Below are 21666 nucleotides of genomic sequence, written 5' to 3'. Positions count from 1 at the left end.
GGGCAACAGAGTGAGACTCCTCCTCAAAAACAAAACAAAACAAAACAAAACGAAAAACCTGAAGCCAAATAAACTTGTCCATTATGAATTTACAGGCCCTCTGTGCGTCCAACTCACCTTTTTCTACTCTTCCTACCTCCTTGCGGTGTTCAAAAATCTGTTTTATGGTACACCCTCTTCTCTCATCTTCACTTTCAGATACTTCAAACATCTGACCTCATCATTGGTTTTTTTTTTTTGAGACGTCTCGCTCTGTCACCCAGGCTAGAGTGCAGTGGTGCAATCTCGGCTCACTGCAACCTCCACCTCTCAGGCTCAAGCAATCCTCCAGCCTCAGTCTCTCGAGTAGCTGGGACTACAGGCATGCACCGCCACACCTAACTAATTTTTACATTTTTTGTGGAGATGGGGTTTTGCCATGTTGCCCAGACTGGTCTGGAACTCAAGTGATCTGCCCACCTCAGCCTCCCCAACTGTTGGGATTACAGGCGTGAGCCACTGTACCTGGCGGCCTCACAGTTCTTCAGCCTCAAGTTATACCTCTCAGCCACAGCTTGACCTTTCACCTCCCACCTCACTCCTGGATCTGCAGCTCCACCATCACACAGAAAAACCAAAGGCCTGACTCTGGTCTACAACCTGACTCAAGCCTCTACCACATTCACTAAGATGATGTCAGCTCCTACTACCTCCACCCTCACTTACTTCAGTGCAGTCCCACTGGCCCTTGTGCAGCTCATAAAACACATCAAGCACGTCCAGCCTCGAACACTTTGTATTTAAGTTCCTTCAGTCTCAAATGCCCTCCCCACCCTATTCAAAATACCCAGAGGGCCTGCTCCCTCACTTCATTTAGAGCTGTCAACTCAAATGTCACCTAATCAGAGAGGTCTTCCCTAACTTCACCTTAGTAAACATACCCCTCCTTCAATGTCTACCTTTCCCTAATACATTTCCATACCTTCATGACAATAGCAAACAAGGTATAAATCTTCAAAATAGCACTTATCACCACCCAACATATTATATAGTAGGCCCTCCATATCTGTGTGTTCTGTATTAGTGGGTGCCACATCCGTGAATTCAACCAACTATGAATTGAAAATATTGGACGGGGGCCAGGCATGGTGGTGCATGCCTGTAATCCCAGCTACTCTGGAGGCTGAGGCACGAGAATCGCTTGAACCAGGGAAGTGGAAGTTGCAGTGAGCTGAGATTGCGCCACTGCACTCCAGCCTGGGCAACAAAGTGAGTGAGACTCCGTCTCAAAAAATTTTAAAAACAAAAGAAAATATTGGATCAGGTAATGGTTCTGTTGTGCCTGTACTAAACATGTACAGACTTTTTTCTATTGTCATTATTCCCTAAATAATACAATAACACCTATTCAAAAGGCATTTACACTATATCAGGTATTATAATTTTTTTTCATTTTCCAGGTTACCATTGAGATAATTTTTGTTTTTTGAGATGGGGTCTCGCTCTGTTGCCCAGGCTGAAGTGCAGTGGTGGCATCTGGGCTCACTGCAGCCTCGGCCTCCTGGGCTCAAGCAATCCTCCCACTTCAGCCTCCTAAGTAAGCAGGACTGCAGGCATTCGCCACCATGCCTGGCTAATTACAGGTGTGAGCCACTGTACTCAGCTTGCATGTAGTTTAAATATTAAAGAGAGTGATTACGTTTTTACTCAGAAGAGGTAAGAGGTTTGACTAGATCAAAGACACAGGTAAAGGGTTTAGCTCTTATCAGAGTAGCAATCTTTCTGCTTAGAAACTAGAGGACTGGAAGAGAGGATATACTAAGGAATTTTTAGGCAAAGAGGAAGAAGTTGTAGGATTTCTTTTCTCCTTCTCTTTCTCTCTCCCTCCCCTCCAACAGGGTCATACCTCTGTTGCCCAGACCGGAGTGCAGTGGTGCAATTATAGCTTGCTACAACCTTGAACTCCAGGGCTCGTGAAATCTTCCCACTTCAGCTTCCTGAGTAGCCAATACTGCAGGTGTGTGCCACCACACCCAGCTAAGTGTAGGATTTCCTATCTTACTTTTTTAATAATGTAGGGATTGAGGTTATCTATTCGGCATATAGTTAATTAGTGGTGAGGTTGGGATCCTGGGAGAAGAAAGCATTTAGGAAAAACATTGTAGGGCAGCTACCAAATTCACCAAATATTTACTGACCACCTGCATTGTGCCAGGCACTCTTGTAGACAAGATTAGTGTCCTTGTGGAGCTAATCACTGGAGTGAACAAAAACAATACTAAATTGTAATGTGATATGAAAAGAATTAAAATATGGCAGTTGATAGTCACTGGTTGTCTTCTACTGAGGAGGTGACATTAAGATCTGAAAGACAAGAATTTAGCCAAGCTAAAAGAAAATCAAGCTATGTAAGTTTAAACCTCGCCGGGCGTGGTGGCTCCCGCCTGTAATCCTAGCACTTTGGGAGGCCAAGGTGGGCTGATCACGTGAGGTCAGGAGTTTGAGACCACCCCGCCAACATGGTGAAACCCCGTCTCTATTAAAAATACAAAAATTAGCCGAGCATGATGGCACATGCCTATAATCCCAGCTACTCGGGAGACTGAGGCAGGAGAACTGCTTGAATCTGGGAGGCGGAGGTTGCAGTGAGCCGAGATCGCACCACTGCACTCTAGCCTAGGCGTCACAGCGAGACTCTGTCTCAAAAAAAAAGTTTAAACCTCAAAGTGGAAATGAGCTGATTGTGTTTGAGGAATGGAAAGAATTTCAGTGTTTCTGCAATAAGGTGGATGAGGACCATAGTGTCATGAGATGAGATTAAAGAATTTGACTGGGCACAGTGGCTCACATCTGTAATCCCAGCACTTTGGGAAGCCAAAGCAGGAGGATCGCTTGAGGCTGGGAGTTTGAAATCCGCCTGAGCAACATACTGAGACCACATCTCTTAAAAAAATTTCATATTGAAGTAGGCAGAGCCAGGCCACGTAGTATTCTGTGGCTGTGGTAAGGCGTTTAGACTCTAAGTCTTTTGAGGTTTTTTTTTGGGGTTTTTTTTTTTTTTAGACAGAGTTTCACTCTTGTTGCCCAGGCTGGAATGCAATGCCGCGATCTCAACTTACTGCAACCTTCGCCCCCCAGGTTCAAGTGATTCTTCTGCCTCAGCCTCCTAAGTAGCTAGGATTACAGGCCCACCACCATGCCCAGCTAATTTTTTGTATTATTAGTAGAGATCAGGTTTCACTGTATTGGCCAGGCTGGTCTCTAACTCCAGAACTCAGGTGATCCACCTGCCTTGGCTTCCCAAAGTGCTGGGATTACAGGCGTGAGCCACCGCACCTGGCATCTTGTGAGTTTTTTGTTTTTTTTTTTTTTTTAAAGATGGAGTCTCGCTCTGTCTCCCAGGCTAGAGTGCAGTGGTGCGATCTCGGCTCACTGCAATCTCCGTCTCCTGGGTTCACGCCATTCTCCTGCCTCTGCCTCCCATGTAGCTGGGACTACAGGCGCCCGCCACCACGCCCGGCCAATTTTTGTATGTTGTTTAGTAGAGATGGGGTTTCACCGTGTTAGCCAGCATGGTCTCGATCTCCTGACCTCATGATCCGCCCGCCTCGGCCTCCCAAAGAGCTGGGATTACAGGCGTGAGCCACCGTGCCCGGCCATCTTGTAAATTTTTAAGCATAAAAGTGATATGATATGATATATGCCTTAGAGTCCTCTGTTTTATTGAAGATGAATTACAGGTGCAGAATCGAAGCACAAAGGTCAATTAAGAGGCTGCTGCAACTGACCAGGCCAGAGACGACGGTGGAGAAACTTAATATGATTGCTGAGCAATAGTAAAGGCCTAGTTTGAGATAAGCTAGCATGACATGGCAGGCAGTATGAATTTAGCTAGCATAACCTTTTAGGTGAACATGAGAAATTTGACACTGGTAGTTGAAATAACTGTCTATGAGATGCAGGATTGATAAAGGGTATGCACCAAGGCACTGGAGACCGTTATATATTGAATACATATTTACTGAGCATCTACTAATATACCAAGAACTCTGCTACCTGCTAGGGTTACAACAGTGAACAAAAACAGAGGTCCATTTCTCATGGAGTTGATATTCTAATGAGGACAGAGAAGATAAACAATAAATATATAGTCACCTGTGGTATCTGTGGGGAATTGTTTCCAGGACCCTTGTGGATACCAAAATCCAGAAATGCTCAAGTTCCTGATATAAAATTGTATAGTCTTTGCGTACAACCTATGCATATCTTCTTGTATACTTTAAATCACCTCTTGCTGGGTGAGCATGGTGGTTTACACCTGCAATCCCATCAGGAGGCTGAGGCAGGAGGATCACTTGAGCCCAGAAGTGATCGCATCACTGGACTCCAGCCTGAGTGATAGACTGAGACCCCATTTTCTTAAAAAAAATTATCTCGGCCGGGCTCACGCCTGTAATCCCAGCACTTTGGGAGGCCAAGGCGGGCAGATCACCTGAGGTCAGGAGTTCGAGACCAGCCTGGCCAACATGGTAAAACCCCGTCTCTACTAAAAATACAAAATTAGCAGAGCATAGTGGTGGCCGCCTGTAATCCCAGCTACTTGGGAGGCTGAGGCAGGAGAATCACTTGAACCCGGGAGGTGGAGGTTGCAGTGTGCCAAGGTTATGGTACAGCACTCCAGCCTGGGTGACAGAGCATGAGACTCTGTCTTAAAAAAAAAAAAAAAAGGCCCGGTGCAGTGGCCCGTGCCTGTAATCCCAGCACTTTGGGAGGCTGAGGCGGGCAGATCACCTGAGGTCAGCAGGTCGAGACCAGCCTGGCCAACATGGTGAAACTCTGTCTCTACTAAAAATACAAAAATTAGCCGACATGATGGCACATGCCTATAATCCCAGCTACTCGGGAGGCTGAGGCTGGAGAATCACTTGAACATGGGAGGCAGAGGTTGCAGTGAGCCGAGATCATGCCACTGCACTCCAGCCTACATGACAGAGCAAGACTCTGTCTCAAAAAAATAAAAATAAAAATAATTGGGCATTAATTGATCTATAGGAGATTTGAACCAGATATATGGTTACCCTAACTATAACTCCAGTGCTTAAGGAAGTGATGGCTGCAACTATATCACATATGGGTTTAATAAATAAATTAGCTAAAATATTCAGATTTTATCACCTCCTCTTTACTCTTCACTCCATTGCAAGCTGATTTTCAGCCATAAACAGCATCCTGAAATGGTCCCTGCTGGGATCATCAATGAATTCCTAAATGCCAAATCCAAAAGTTTCTTCAGTTTTCAACTAACCTGCCTAAAGAGCTTTCAACACTACTGACCCTCTTCTCTGCTTCATGAAGCTCTGTTCTTAACTCTGTAGGAAACACAATCCTCCATAACAGACTATCTTCAAACAAGACCTAGCATCCCCCCACTCCCACTCCCTACCATATAGGTTAACTAAAAGTTATAATCTGCTGGGAGCAGTGGCTCATGCCTGTAATCCCAGCACTTTGGGAGGCCAAGGTGGGCAGATCACTTGAGGTCAGGAGTTCAAGACCAGCCTGGCCAACAAGGTGAAACCCCATCTCTACTAAAAATACAAAAAAAATTTGCCAGGCATTGTGGCATGTGCCTGTAATCCCAGCTACTCAGGAAGCTGAGGCAGGAGAATTGCTTGAAACCAGGAGACAGAGGTTGCAGTGAGCCGAGATTATACCACTGCACTCTAGCCTGGGCAACACAGCAAGACTCCACCTCAAAAAAAAAAAATTATACTCTAACCAATATATAAATAATTACAAATACAAAATTGGATACTTACCTAAGAATGATCACCCCCATTTCAGTCTTTTAGGAAAACAGATGACATTACTTATTTTTTAAAAGTGACGTTTTCATGGAAGACTTTTTCCAGTTAAAACATACACTACAAAAAAGGTTGAAGACAAAAGTATTAATCTAAATGGCCTAAATTAAGTCAGGTAAATTTTATTACTTATATATGTAATCGCTTGTTAATGCTACACTTTTTAAAATATGTAGGTTGAAGATCTAATGAGGTTGAAGATCTTTGCTCTCAGATTTTGGCCATTTTCTTATTGGATTGGATTTTTCTAATTATTAGGCTTTATATATTCAGGACCAGGACAGACAACATAATTTGCAGAGCACAATGCAAAATAAAAATGTGAGGCCTTTTCACCAAGATGGCACCAAAGAGAAAAAAGAAGCCCGGCCCCTCCCAAAGCTGAAGCCAAAACAAAGGCTTCAAAAGCCAAAAACACACTGCTGAAAGATATCTGCATGCTACCCACCTTCAGGCTGCCCCAAGACACTGCAGCCAAAATATCCTAGGAAGAGTACTCCCAAGAAAAACAGGCTTAACCCTGACCAATGAGAAGACGGAAGACCACACCACACTTGCATTAGTTGTGTATGTCAAAGCCAACAAGCGCCAGATCAAACAAGCTGTGAAGAAGCTCTAGGACACTGACATGGCCCAGGTCAACACAGGATCGGATCTGACAGAGAGAAGGCATATGTTCAACAGATTCTTGACTATGATACTTTGAATGTTGCCAACAAAACTGGAATAACCTAAACTGAGTTCAGCTGGCAAATTCCAAATATAAATTTTTCACCATAAAAATATTTTAAAATAAGTAAATAAAAATGTTGGGCTACTTTTTCAAAAATTAAGAATTTCAAGACAGTGACAGCTTACCAATAAACTAAGCACAGGAACCATCTAAATGAGGGGTCCTGCGTGACTGCACAGATTGCACACCCATGAAGCCAGCCCTGGTTAGGACACTAATTCCCTATTACATATATTACAATTATTTTTCCCAAAATGTGCATCATGTTTTCACTTTCTTTAAGGTGTCTTTTGATGAAGACGAATTTTTTAAATGAGAGGAACATTATAAAACAAATTTCAGAACAATTTCAAAGTACATTAAGCTGATTGTTTTTCCAAAAGTAAGAAAATTGGTGAACTCAAAAATAACAAACTTGTTTATTCAGGATGTTGATAGCGGGGGAGACTATGTATGTGTCGGTATGGTTATGACTGTGTAGGGTAATGCGTGTATGTGAAAACTCTCTGTACCCCTACTCAACTTTGCTGTGAACCTAAAACTACTCCTAAAAATAAAATCCAGGGCCAGGAGTGGAGGCATGTGCCTGTGATCCAGTTACTCAGAGGCCAAGGTAGAAAGATCACTTGAATCCAGGAGGCCCAGGTTACAGTGAACCAAGATCGCACCACTGCACTCCAGCCTGGGCAACAGAAATAGACCCTGTCTCAAAAAAAAAAAAAAAAAGAAAAAGAAAAAGAAAAAGAAAAAAAATCCTATACACTCTATGGAAAGATTGTCTGTGTAAATCTGTATTCTTAAGTGAAAAACACACTGTGCAAGGGGGAAGGTGGGAAAACCAATTTGCGAAATAACAGCTATAATATGCTACCTTTGAGATTGGTGGATTGTAGGGTAAAGATAGAAAAAAACAAGAATCTGTAGTTATTTATTTATCTGTGTTTTTGTTTTTGTTTTTGAGACAGCCTGTTGCCCACGCTGGACTGTGGTGGCACAATAGCGGCTCACTGCACCCTAGACCTCCCTGGCCTCAGATGATCCTCCAGTTCAGCCTCCCAAGTAGCTGGGACTACAGAGGCACACCACCACGCCCGGCTAATTTTTGTATTTTTTGTAGAGACGGTTTCACCACGTTGCCCAGACTGGTCTTGAACTCCTGGGATCAAGTGATCCACCTGCCTTGGCCTAACAAAGTTCTGAGATTACATGCCCAAGCCATTGTACCTGGCCAGAATCTGTATTTTTTGTTTTTTTTTTTCTGTTTTTTTTTTTTTTTTTTTTGAGACAGAGTCTCGCTTTGTCACCCAGGCTGGAGTGCAATGGCGCAATATCAGCTCACTGCAAGCTCCGCCTCCCGGGTTCGCGCCATTCTCCTGCCTCAGCCTCCCAAGTAGCTGGGACTACAGGCGCCTGCCACCACGCCCGGCTAATTTTTTGTATTTTCAGCAGAGACGGGGTTTCACCGTGTTAGCCAGGATGGTCTCGATCTCCTGAACTCATGATCCACCCACCTTGGCCTCCCATGAGATTACAGGCGTGAACCACCGTGCCCGGCTTTTTTTTTTTTTTGAGACGGAGTCTAACTCTGTTGCCCATGCAGGAGTGCAGTGGCATGATCTCGGCTCCTGCAACCTCTGCCTCCCAGGTTCAGGCGATTCTCCTGTCTCAGTCTCCCAAGTAGCTAGGATTACAGACGCGCAACACCAAGCCTGGCTAATTTTTGTATTTTTAGTAAAGACAGGGTTTCACCATGTTGGTCAGGCTGGTCTTGAACTCCTGACCTCATGATCCACCCACCTTGGCCTCCCAAAGTGCTGGGATTACAGGCGTGAGCCACTGCGCTGGGCCCAGAATCTGTATTTTTATTGTCTTTATTTATATAAAGAAACTCTAGAAGGTTACATGAGAAACTGAACAATAGTTTCCTGGGTGGGGTGGAGTGTTGGAGGAATGGTGTGAATAGAAACAGGGCAGCTGAGGGATATAGGTGGGAGACAGATTTTCCACTGTTTTTTCGTATTTAGAAGTATTTATAACTCCAGGATAATTTATTACTACAATACACAGATTAGTAAATAAATGAACCAAAATAGGGCCTAAATACTATCAACACAAACACACAATAACAGGGCCTATTCTTTTATCATCTCTGGAACTAAGACCTTAGCACTGCCCACCTCACTAAAGTCATCAACCCAAGATCTCTAACACTAGTCCCCTTGAAAAAGGATATTTTCTCCATAATTCCATGTTGCTTCTCTCAGGGTCAGGGTCAACTTTTTCTCCTCTAGCTATACAAATCCTCCTGTCTCTTCTGAACAAAAGCCTCACCAAGCCAGGCACAGAGATGTAAGTCTGTAATCCAGTTACTTGGGAGGCCAGAGGATCACTTGCACCCATAAGTTCAAGACCAGCCTGGGCAACATGGCAAAACCCAATCTCTACTAAAAATACAAAAATTAGCTGGGCACGGTGGCATATGTCTATAATCCCAGCTACTCAGGAGGCTGAGGCTATGCTGTTCCAACACCCTCCAAATCTGCGTCTCTACTTCAAATCTTACCTTTTTTTTTTTTTTTTTTTTTGAGTCTCACTGTCGCCCAGGCTAGAGTGCAGTGGTGCGATCTCAGCTTACTGCAACCTCTGCCTCCCAGGTTCAAGCAATTCTCCTCCCAAGAGGCTGGGATTACAGGTGCCTGCTACCACACCCAGCTACTTTTTTTGTGTGTTTTTAGTAGAGAGGGGGTTTCACCATATTGGCCAGGCTGGTCTTGAACTCCTGACCTTGTGATAGGCCCACCTTGGCCTCCCAAGTCAAATCTTACCTCTCTACAATTAATGCGCACCATATCAACCAGGATGTACCTTGTACAGCATAAATCAGATCACCGGAGTGATCTGCTTAAAACCTTCCAAAGGCTTCCTGTTGTAACCCCACCTGCATTACAACTATGAACTACTAAGACCCTACATGATATTAAAAATAACCTACCCTATATGAACTGGTATCTGTCTACAACTAACCTCATCTTTTTTCTTTTCTTGTTTTTTTGTTTGTTTTTGAGACAGTGTCTTGCTCTGTCACCCAGCCTGTTGTGCCGCGACATGATCACTGTTCAATGCAGCCTCAACCTCCTAGGCTCTAGGGATCCTCCCACCTCAGCCTCCCTAGTAGCTAAGACTACAGGCATGTGCCACCACGCCTGCCTAACTTTTGTTATTTTTTTGCAGAGACAGGGTTTTACCATGTTGGTCTTGAACTCCTGCGCTCAAGCAATCCACCCAATTCAGCCTCTCAAAGTGCTGGGATTACAGGCATAAGCTGACATGCCAGGCCCTGACCTCATCTGCTTTCCTCTTCATTCAACTACTCTCTAGCCTTACTGGTATATTTTCTCTTCCTCACATTTTGTTCCTAATGTAGGGCTCTTGTACATGCTGTTCTTTCCATTTGCAATGTGCTGCCTCCAGGTCTTCTGTTCATAACATTTATGTTTTAACTCAAAGTTACCTCTTCTAAGAGGCATTCTATATAGTCTCACAGTTAAGATAGCAACCTAGGTCATTATCTACCACATTACTTTATCATCTTTATAATATTTATTAATAATCACAATTCTCATTTATTAATATAAATACTTCTTCTACTGGAGAATAGAAGAGTCTTAAGGATAACTTTTAACACATGACACTATTTTTTTTTTTAAACAGTCTTTGTCACCGAAGCTGGAGTGTAGTGGTGCAATCATGGCTCACTGCAGCCTTGACCTCCTGGGCTCTAGGGATCCTACCACTTCAGCCTCTTGAGTAGCTGGGACTACAGACGTATGCCACCACACCCAGCATTTTTTTTTTTTTTTTTTTTTTGTAGGGATGGGGTCTACTATGTGGTATAGGCTGGTCTCAAACTTCAGGGCTCAAGCAATCCTCCCACCTCAGGCTCTGAAAGTGCTGGGATTACAGGCTTGAGCCACTGCACCCAGCTACAACTCTATTATTATTATTTTTGAGATGGAGTCTCACTCTATCACCCACGCTGGAGTGCAGTGGTACAATCTTGGCTCACTGCAATCTCCATCTTCTGGGTTCGAGTGATTCTACTGCCTCAGCCTCCTAAGTACTTGGAATTACAGGTGTGCGCCACCACGCCCAGCTAATTTTTGTAGTTTTAGTAGAGATAGGATTTTGCCACATTGGACAGGCTGGTCTTGGACCTCCTGACCTCAGGTTATCTGCCCACCTAGGCCTCCCAAAGTGCTGGGATTACAGGCGTGAGCCACTGTGCCCGGCCTATTTTTTAACTTTTCTATTAATTCTCAATTATTTCAAAATCACATACATATAAATTTCACACTAAAACAGAACAGATTCAGGAAGCATTTTTTAAAATCCCCCATGCCCTTTCTTCGTACTCAATGTATTATGTAGGATGTAGCCCACTTATTACAGTAAGTTCAATAAAAGTTTACCTATTCTCAAACAGGTAATTAGGGGTAAGACTTCTAACAAAATTCTCTAGGCACAGTAAAAATGAAATGAGAAGTCAAAAAAGCAAGTAGAACAGGTACCCATAATAATGAAATGAGGTGATATAGCAAGAGTATTATTTTAAAAATAACAATAATCTACACAGGAATGAGCAGTTGTACCATAGTAATTTGTATCAAATATCAGAGCCTCCCCATTTTATGTTCACTGTGTGCTTCTGGATCATGCCACAGCCATTATCAATGCATTAAATGGATAAAATTACCCATATTCAAAGTTGTAAGAATGACAGAATAGGTATATGTTTATAGTTGAAAACAGTCACAGGCCAGGTGCAGTGGCTCATGCCTGTAATCCTAAAGCTTTGAGAGGCTAAGGAAGCAGGACTGCTTGAGCACAGGAGTTGGAGGACAGCCTGGACGACATAGTAGATCTCATCTCTAAAAAAAAATAAAAATAAAAAATTAGCCGGGCGCAGTGGCTCACACCTGTAATTCCAGCACTTTGGGAGGCCAAGGCAGGGGGATCAGGAGGTCAAGAGATTGTCCTGGCCAACATGGTGAAACCTTGTCTCTACTAAAAACACAAAAATTAGCCGGGCGTGGTGGCGCATGCCTGTAGTCCCAGCTACTTGGGAGGCTGAGGCAAAAGAATCACTTGAACCCGGGAAGCAGATGTTGCAGTGAGCTGAGATTGGGCCACTGCACTCCAGCCTGGCAACAGAGCTAGACTCCGTCTCAAAAAAAAAAAAAAAGAAAGAAAGAAAAAAAAAAAATAGCTGGGTGTGTTGGTACACACCTGTAATCCTAGCCACTTGGGAGGCTGAGGCAGGTGGATCACCTGAACATAGTTCAATGCTGCAGTAAACTATGATGGTGTCACTGAACTCCAGCCTGGGCAAAGCAGCAAGATCCTGTTTCTAAAAACAAAAACACTCAAGCCTGTAATCCCAGCACTTTGGGAGGCCGAGACGGGCGGATCACGAGGTCAGGAGATCGAGACCATCCTGGCTAACACGGTGAAACCCCGTCTCTATTAAGAAATACAAAAAACTAGCCGGGCGAGGTGGCGGGCGCCTGTAGTCCTAGCTACTCGGGAGGCTGAGGCCGGAGAATGGCGTGAACCCGGGAGGCGGAGCTTGCAGTGAGCTGAGATCCGGCCACTGCACTCCAGCCTGGGCGACAGAGCGAGACTCCGTCTCAAAAAAAAAAAAATAAAATAAAAATAAATAAAAAAAAATAAAAACAAAAACAAAAAAGAAAAAGAAAGAAGGACAGAAAAGGGGGGCCAGGCACAGTGACTAAACACCTATAATCCCAGAACTTTGGGAGGTCGAGGTGGGTGGATCACTTGAGATCAGGAGTTCAAGACCAGCCTGGCCAACATAGTGAAACCCTGTCTCTACTAAAAATACAAAAAACAAAAACAAACAAAAAAAATTGCCAGGCATGGTGGCAGGGGCCTATAAACCAAGTTACTCGGAAGGCTGAGGCAGGAGAACTGCTTGAACCCAGGAGGTGGAGGTTGCAGTGAGCCAAGATCGCACCACTGCACTCTAGCCTGTGTGACAGAGACTCCATCTCAAAAAAAAGAAAAAAGAAAGAAAAAAAAGAGAAAGGGGAAAGCAGAAAGGGGAAAGGATAGAGGAGGAAAGGAAAGGAGGGAAAGAGGGTGGGAGGGAGGGATTCTCATCTCTATTGAGATATTAACAAGTTACCTTGCCTGTGGAAAACTCCATTGTTAATTTGTGAGTGAAAAAAAGAGAGAAAAAAGGTCAAATAATGTCAGTATTGTTATTTTAAAAAAAAAGTTACGGCCGGGCGTGGTGAGGCCGGGCGTGGTGGCTCACGCCTGTAATCCCAGCACTTTGGGAGGCTGAGGCGGGTGGATCACAAGGTCAGGAGATCGAGACCATCCTAGCTGACACGGTGAAACCCCGTCTCTACTAAAAATACAAAAAAATTAGCCAGGCATGGTGGCGGGCGCCTGTAGTCCCAGCTACTCGGGAGGCTGAGGCAGGAGAATGGCGTGAACCCAGGAGGCGGAGCTTGCAGTGAGCCGAGATTGTGCCACTGCACTCCAGCCTGGGCGACAGAGCGAGACTCCGTCTCAAAAAAAAAAAAAATAAAACGGTTTGGACCTTCCAGAGCTCAGGGACCTCTCAGGGTCCCCATACTGTATTTTGAGTACCAATCCTGCTCTATTCTGTGATCCACAATACCCTAGATAGGATCTATATCTATCATTTGTATTTACCCCAACATATCAGAATTATCTGTTCATTTGCCAGTCTCTCTTGAAGTTTCTTAAAACTAAAACCATGAGCCATGAACCTTCTTCAACTTTGCATCCCCAGTGCCTCATACAGCACACAACACATATCCTCTCAATAAATGTTGGATATAGGAAAATATTCACACACTCTAATATATTAATATAAAGGTGTATGTGAATAAAGTGGAGTTTCCCATGGCCAACTCTTTAGCTAAAAGAAATGTAGGAAAGAAAAATCTTACGATAAACTGACAGCAATGTCAGAAGTAGAATAAAAGATACAGTCAAACCTGGTATGACCACATTAGATCAGACCTTTTCAGAAAGTTCAGCCCTGAGGAAACAAGGAAAGCAGATCCTAAAGGGCATCTTAAACTGTAAACAAACACCCACTGCTCCAGTCTTCCACCAGAATAAAAAGTATCCACCTCTGCAAGCAGACAATTAAACCACTGTTTTTAAAAAGGTTGGGAAGGGAGGTGGTGTCAAGGCAGGGAGAGTACCAGAGACTAGATGACTAAGAAAGAACACAAACAAGTATCCTCAACTTATGAAACTTATGTATATTTTAAATTTTGTCTAATTAGAATATGACAAAACACATTTTCCTGTCTTTATTTGCATTAGTTTTTAAATCAATGCCTCTTTCCATTTATACGAATGACCCCCATCCTCCCAATCCAAGTAAACACCAACATGATAGCATTACTGAACACAGGACACACATTTGCCTCTCTTGCTTATTATTACACGTGGCCCAGTACCTTGATGCTTAACAAATATATCTAGATTGTTCATTAATTGGATATCTGAAGCAGCACTTGGGCCAAGGGAAAATAATTCCTTTTGCAGAAAAGTCCTGGGATGAGGCGGAGGCAAGGTGTCATACAAGCCAAGACACAAAAGAAGCTCTTGGAAGAGGCTCAGGTGTGAAGGGAAAATTCTATGCTGAGTTTTACCACAAAGGCACTAGGGAAGTCACTGGAGCTGATGGCCTCCTTCTCTGGGCCTCCATTCTCAAACACAACATGAAGCTCTAAAATGCTTAGCTCTCTACCTTGATTTTCAGAAAGTCTCTGTGGCTCGTCTATCTAGGAAAGCTCCAGCCTTCTCAGGAGAATAAATTTGACATTCCAAAGGTGTGAATTTTGACCAGAATCAATTCACTGGAGGCCCACATCAACACAGCAAAGCATTCAATTATTGTTAGATAATTTACAAACAGGTTAATACTGTTTCCACATCTTCTAGATAACAGCAAAGCATTCAATTATTGTTAGATAATTGACGAACAGGTTAATACTGTTTCCACATCTTCTAGGTAAGAAAATAGGTATGGAAGCAACTTGGGGCCGGGCGCGGTGGCTCAAGCCTGTAATCCCAGCACTTTGGGAGGCCGAGACGGGTGGATCACGAGGTCAGGAGATCAAGACCATCCTGGCGAACACGGTGAAACCCCGTTTCTACTAAAAAATACAAAAAACTAGCCGGGCGAGATGGCGGGCGCCTGTAGTCCCAGCTACTCGGGAGGCTGAGGCAGGAGAATGGCGTGAACCCGGGAGGCGGAGCTTGCAGTGAGCTGAGATCTGGCCACTGTACTCCAGCCTGGGCGGCAGAGCGAGACTCCGTCTCAAAAAAAAAAAAAAAAAAAAAAAAAAGAAGCAACTTGACAGGCCAGGTGCAGTGGCTCACACTTATAATCCCAGCACTCTGGGAGGCAGAGGCAGAAGGATTGCTTGAGCCCAGAACAACATAGAAAGACTCCACCTCTACAAAAAATAAAAACAACTTAAAAAAAATAAAAAAAGAAGCAACCTCACAAATCACTTGGCCTCTTATAGAGAAAAAATACATTAACATTTTATTTAAAAAAACAGGCCAGGCATGGTAGTTCATACCTATAATCCTAGCACTTTGGGAGGCCAAGGCAAGAGGATGGCTTGAGCCCAGGAGTTCAAGACCAGCCTGGGCAATAACGCAAGAGCCCCTCGCTACAAAAAAATTAAAAATCAGCCAGGCGGCCGGGCGCGGTGGCTCACGCCTGTAATCCCAGCACTTTGGGAGGCTGAGGCAGGTGAATCACGAGCTCAGGAGATCGAGACCAACCTGGCTAACACAGTGAAACCCTGTCTCTACTAAAAATACAAAAAGATTAGCCAGGTGTGGTGGCGGGCACCTGTAGTCCCAGCTGCTCGGGAGGCTGAGGCAGGAGAATGGCGTGAACCCAGGAAGTGGAGTTTGCAGTGAGCCAAGATCACGCCACTGCACTCCAGCCTGGGAGATAGAGCAAAACTCCGTCTCAGGAAAAAAAAAAAAAAAAAAAATCAGCCAGGCAAGGTGGCACATGTCTGTAGTACCAGCTACTCAGGAGGCTGAGGTGGAAGTATCGCTTTTGCCCAAGAAGGTTGAGGCTGCAGTGAGTCGTGATCATGCCACTGCACTCAGCCTGAATAACAGAGTGAGATCGTGTCTCAAAAAAAACAAAAGAGCAAAAAGTCTGGAAACTATGGCTTTTAAATTAAGTGGACACAATGATGTTTTTATTCTCATCTGATATTCTTAACAACTCTTAACAAAATCGCTGTAAAATAAGCTAAAATGTAAATCTAAATCACTAAATGCAAGACGCAATTGCTTAAGAATTCTTAATTTTACAATTTCTTTCCAAAGTATACTGTAAGCAGCCTTTAGAAAACTCAGTATGGCAGGGCACAGTGGCTCATGCCTATAATCCCAGCACTTTGGGAGGCCAAGGTAGGCGGATCACGAGGTCAAGAGATTAAGACCAACCTCACTAACACGGTGAAACCCCATCTCTGCTAAAAATACAAAATAATTAGCCGGGCGTGGTGGTGGGCACCTGTAGTCCCAGCTACTTGGGAGGCTGAGGCAGAATGGCGTGAACCTGGGAAGTGGAGCTTGCAATGAGCAGAGATCATGCCACTGCACTCCAGTATGGGTGACAGAGCGAGACTGTCTCAAAAAAAAACAAAAAAACAAAAACAAAAAAAACGGATTTAGGATGCACATCTTCCCTTTTTTTTTTTTTTTTTTTTTGAGATGGAGTCTTGCTCTGTTGCCAGGCTGGAGTACAGCAGCGCAATCTCGGCTCACTGCAACCTCCGCAACCCCGGTCCAAGCGAGTCTCCTGCCTCAGCTTCCTGAGTAGCTGGTATTACAGGCATGCCCCACCACACTGGGCTAATTTTTGTATTTTTAGTAGAGACGGGGTTTCACCACGGTGGCCAGGATGGTCTCAATCTCTTGACCTCCTGATCCTCCCACCTTGGCCTCCCAAAGTGCTGGGATTATAGGCATGAGCTACCGCGCCCGGCCCCATCTTCCATTCTTCTCCTTACAAAAAGAATCAGAACTTCCTTAATTAGATCAGCAGAGCAATAGTTTCTTCAAGATTGAGAAAGCTGTGCTAATATAATTATACACATATCAATGGTTTATTAAATCTTCAGTGATTTTTTCAGACTCTAAGAGAAATTGGCCAGGTGAGGTAGCTCACACCTGTAACCCAGCACTTTGGGAGGCCAAGGTGGGCAGATCACTTGAGGTCAGAAGTTCGAGATCAGCCTGGCCAACATGGCGAAACCCCATCTCAACCAAAAATACAAAAATCAGCCAGGTGTGGTGATGCACGCCTGTAGTCCCAGCTACTCTGTAGGCTGAGGCAGAATTGCTTGAACTCAGGAGGCAGAGGTTGTAGTGAGCTGAGATTGCACCACCGTGTTCCAGCCTGGGCGACAGAGTGAGACTCCATCTCAAAAATAAAAATAAAAAAAAAAAAGATCACTGTTATATTATTCACCCACATGATAACTAAACATGCTCAGCAGAACAGGGAGTTCCAAGAGTGACATGGTTGTATTGGACAACGCTAGAACTGAAGAGGGGAAGCTCTGAACCTCAAAGAAATTGAGGCCTGCTTATTCAGGATTGCTCTAGAAAAATTAGACTTGAAAAGAGACCAACGGAAGGTAAACAGCTAGAATGGCCAGCAGCAAAATAAGCTTGTATTAGGAGAATAGTGAAAAAATAAAGATTTCTTAGATGGAATCACCCTGGAAAATAAGTCAACTTGCCAATGGTGATACTGTATACAGCTGGACATTGAAGAATATCACTCTTAAAATACAAGAAACTGGAATATTGCAGATTCTAGGCAGGGGATAAGAGGTTTACTCTCCAAAATAAACTTGTATTTTTAAACTTTATACTATGTGCAAGCATTCCACAGCTCCTATAGCTTTCTGCAGTAGTGTCCTCAAATACATAAATTATATGCATACATACAGATATGTTAACTACTATTATAAATATGAGCCACTTATTATAGAAAATATGTCAATTTGCCTTCATTGTTTCTGGTCACAATCTGTATCTTGGGATAATACAGGATATGAACCAAATGTTTCAAAGTCAAATCTAAATCTTATTTATCCAGGCCCTATAACCCTAGCACTTTGGGAGGCCCAGGCAGGAGAAGTGCTTGAGCTCAGGAGTTCAAGACCAGCCGGGGCAACATGATGAAACCCCGTCTCTACAAAATATAGAAAAATTAGCCACATGTGGTGGCACGCACCTGTAATCCCAGCTACTCAGGAGGCTGAGGCACAAGAATCACTTGAACATGAGAGGTGGAGGTTGCAGTGAGCCGAGATTGCGCCACTGCACTCCAGCATAGGCAACAGAGTGAAACTCTGTCTCAAAAAAAATAAAATAAAATAAATAATAATAAAATAAACCTTATTTATCCATTATAGCACTGCTTGTAATGGCAATACACTATAAACTTTCTTAAAGTTTGTCAACAGAGGACTGGTTAGATGCACTATGGTACATCCACATAACGGAATGTTGTACAGCTATAAAAAGAAAGAAAAGTCCAGGCATGGTGGGAACAGTGGTTCACACCTATAATCCCAGCATTTTGGAAGGCCAAGGTGGGAGGATCACTTGAGTCCAGTAGTTCAAGACCAACTTGGGCAGCATGACAAGATTTCATCTACACTAAAAATTTTAAAACTTAGCCAAGCATGGTGGTGGCACCTGTAGTCCCAGTTACTTGAGATGCTATAAAGGTGGAGGGATCGCTTTTGAGCTCAGCAGGTTGAGGCTGCAGTGAACTATGATCATGTCATTGCACTACAGCCTGGTGAAGACAGCAAGACCCTGTCTCAAAAAAAAAAAAAGTCTGGCTTCCAAGATGCCTTCTCTTACTAGTCCAGCTCACACTGACCTTGATCGCCTCATAAATTCGAGGGTTTTTTTTAAAAACACAATTAAGCACTACACCACATGCTGTCTTTAGTGCTGATTATTTTTATTATATATGTCATGTTCCCTCAATCAGATTGAGGGCCAGGAAAAGACAGATTTTTTTTCTCCCTGTGACATATGGTATTTGAATTCCAAAATTAACAGAGCTTCTTATCTACTGCTCAGCAAGTTCCAAAATTTCATTTTACCATTTCTTTTTCTAACTATAAAACTTACAACAGAACCCCATGTCCCATCCAAGAAATTAAAGGGGGGAAAATATATTACTTATTGACAACAGTCAAAATTTCTGTTAAAAGAAGTTCAAAAAACAACCTCTCATGTAATATGTAAACCTATAAAACATTTAGAAGGCCGGGTGCAGTGGCTTACACCTGCAACCTCAGCACTTTGGAAGGCCAAGGCAGGAAGATCATTTGAGCCCAGGAGTTCAAGACCAGCCTGGGCAACAAAGCGAGACCCTGTCTCTACAAAGAAAAATACAAAGAGCCAGGTGTGGGAATGCACACCTGTAGTCCCAGCTACACAAGACGCTGAGGTGGGAGGGTCGCTTGAGCCTGGGAGGCAGAGGTTACAGTAAGATGAGATCATGCCACTGCACTCTAGACTGGACAACAAGCGAGACTCTGTCTCAAAACAAAAAAAAAAATTAGGAGAAAATCTAGGCCCTCTCTCTTTCTCTCTCTCTCTCTCTCTCTATATATATATATACACACACACTATATATAATAATGTTTTATATATGAATATAAAAGTTTTATATGTGAATATATTATACTATATAATATATACTAATACATTTTATATATTAAAAATATTTATTTATTTCTGCTGTTTAAAGGGAAAATCCAGTTGATCTTGAGTTTGGCTATGAGTTTTCAGACAACACCAAAAAGCAAGATCTATAAAAAAAAAAAAATGGGTAAGCTGGTCTTTATTAAAATTTACAACTTCCGGCCAGGCACAGTGGCTCATGCCTGTAATCCCAGCACTTTGGGAGGCCGAGGCAGGTGGATCATCTGGGGTCAGGAGTTCAAGACCATCCTGGCCAACATGGTGAAACCCCATCTCTACTAAAAATACACAAAAAAGTTAGCCGGGCATGGTGGTGTGCACCTGTAATCCCAGTTACTCAGGAGGCTGAGGCAGGAGAATCGCTTGAACGCGGGAGGCGGAGGTTGCAGTGAGCCGAGACTGCACCACTGTACTCCAGCCTGGGGGACAAGAATGAGACTTCGTCTCCAAAAAAAGAAAACGAAAAGCCAGATATTTCACTATTGGAGTAGGAGTTTACAGCAGTTAAACAAGAAGAGGAAGCAAAAGTGGATTGGAGTTAGAAACATCAGTATAAACTAATGTTTAGCTTAACATAGATATAGTTAAATATGGAAAAATTTATAGACATATGTATATAGTGTTCACATATATTTTCCTTGCTCTATCAGCTGAGAGAGCTTAGAAGCAGACACCCCAGTAGTAAAGAGTGCATATTATGGTCAGCTCTTAGTTTCTAATACTATTCTCCAATAAAAGGGACCAGTTCCCTTGGAGAAATGACTGATCCTAGGATGAGGTAAGAAATACACGGCCGGGCGCGGTGGCTCAAGCCTGTAATCCCAGCACTTTGGGAGGCCGAGACGGGCGGATCACGAGGTCAGGAGATCGAGACCATCCTGGCTAACACGGTGAAACCCCGTCTCTACTAAAAAATACAAAAACTAGCCGGGCGAAGTGGCGGGCGCCTGTGGTCCTAGCTACTCGGGAGGCTGAGGCAGGAGAATGGCGTGAACCCGGGAGGCGGAGCTTGCAGTGAGCTGAGATCCGGCCACCGCACTCCAGCCTGGGCGACAGAGCCAGACTCAGTCTCAAAAAAAAAAAAAAAAAAAAAAAAGAAATACACAAAGTAAGCCTTGAATATCTTGTAGTAACGTAAAGTAAAAAAGTGCTCAAACACACACACACAATGATAGGAAATCGTCAAAGGGTCACAGGGCAAACTGAAAGAGTTCCCAATGGCCAAAGCTAAAATATTCTGAGCAACAAAGTAATGAAGTATTGGATTATAAACCAAAGTACAAAATACATACTAGTCTACACTGATATAAGTAAATGATTAAACAAATAAATGGGAGAGGAGAATAAATCTCTCAAACAAAATTCCAAATAATTTGTGTAGATACACCCCCATCAAGGAAATGAACTATAACGCCCCACTCTTTAAGTGTGAGCTGCACGTAGTGCCTTCCTTCCAAAAAGTATAATATGAAAAGGAGAGGGAAAGAGTAACTTTATAGCAGAGAAACCTAACAAACTACCTCAGTCGATCAAGGACAACATCAACAATGATAATTCATTTTTTAGTATATACTTTTGATATCATGTCAGAAAAATGGCACTTTACCTCTGTGGTCATCCTCTCAAAAATCCGTAATTCCAGTCTAATCATTTAAAAAAAAAAAAAAAAAAAACAGGCCGGGCGCAGTGGCTCAAGCCTGTAATCCCAGCACTTTGGGAGGCCGAGACGGGCGGATCACGAGGTCAGGAGATCGAGACCATCCTGGCTAACACGGTGAAACCCCGTCTCTACTAAAAAACACAAAAAATTAGCCGGGCGTGGTGGTGGGCGCCTGTGGTCCCAGCTACTCGGGAGGCTGAGGCAGGAGAATGGCGTGAACCTGGGAGGCGGAGCTTGCAGTGAGCCGAGATCGCGCCACTGCACTCCAGCCTGGGTGACGGAGTAAGACTCCTTCTAAAAACAAAACAAAACAAAACAAAACAAAAAAATCAGAAAAATTCAATTGAAAGACATTATGCAAAATAACTGACCAGTATTCCTCAGAACTGTCATGGTTATCAAAAACAAGAAATGTCAGCCAGGCACGGTGGCTCACGCCTATAATTCCAGTACTCTGGGAGGCCAAGACAGACAGATCACAAGGTCAGGCATTTGAGACCAGCCTAGTCAATGTAGCGAAATTCTGTCCCTACTAAAAATACAAAAATTAGCTTGGCGTGGTGGTGCATGCCTGTAATTCC

At 43.5% G+C, this 21666-nt stretch overlaps 1 protein-coding gene across 1 annotated transcript in view; it reads right to left on the bottom strand.

Moving 5' to 3' along the window:
- Positions 1 to 21666, bottom strand: part of PIK3CB (phosphatidylinositol-4,5-bisphosphate 3-kinase catalytic subunit beta) — a 188295-nt gene that overhangs the window by 142781 nt on the left and 23848 nt on the right. Inside the window, exon 2 of the mRNA XM_025377335.1 lies at positions 5799 to 5903. The gene's annotated coding sequence lies outside the window, so the exon portion shown is untranslated. The remainder of the gene's footprint in view (positions 1 to 5798; positions 5904 to 21666) is intronic.

The sequence above is a fragment of the Theropithecus gelada genome, chromosome 2, assembly GCF_003255815.1.
Source record: "Theropithecus gelada isolate Dixy chromosome 2, Tgel_1.0, whole genome shotgun sequence".
NCBI classification, from domain to species: domain Eukaryota; kingdom Metazoa; phylum Chordata; class Mammalia; order Primates; family Cercopithecidae; genus Theropithecus; species Theropithecus gelada.
This window is presented reverse-complemented; position numbering and strand designations above follow the sequence as displayed.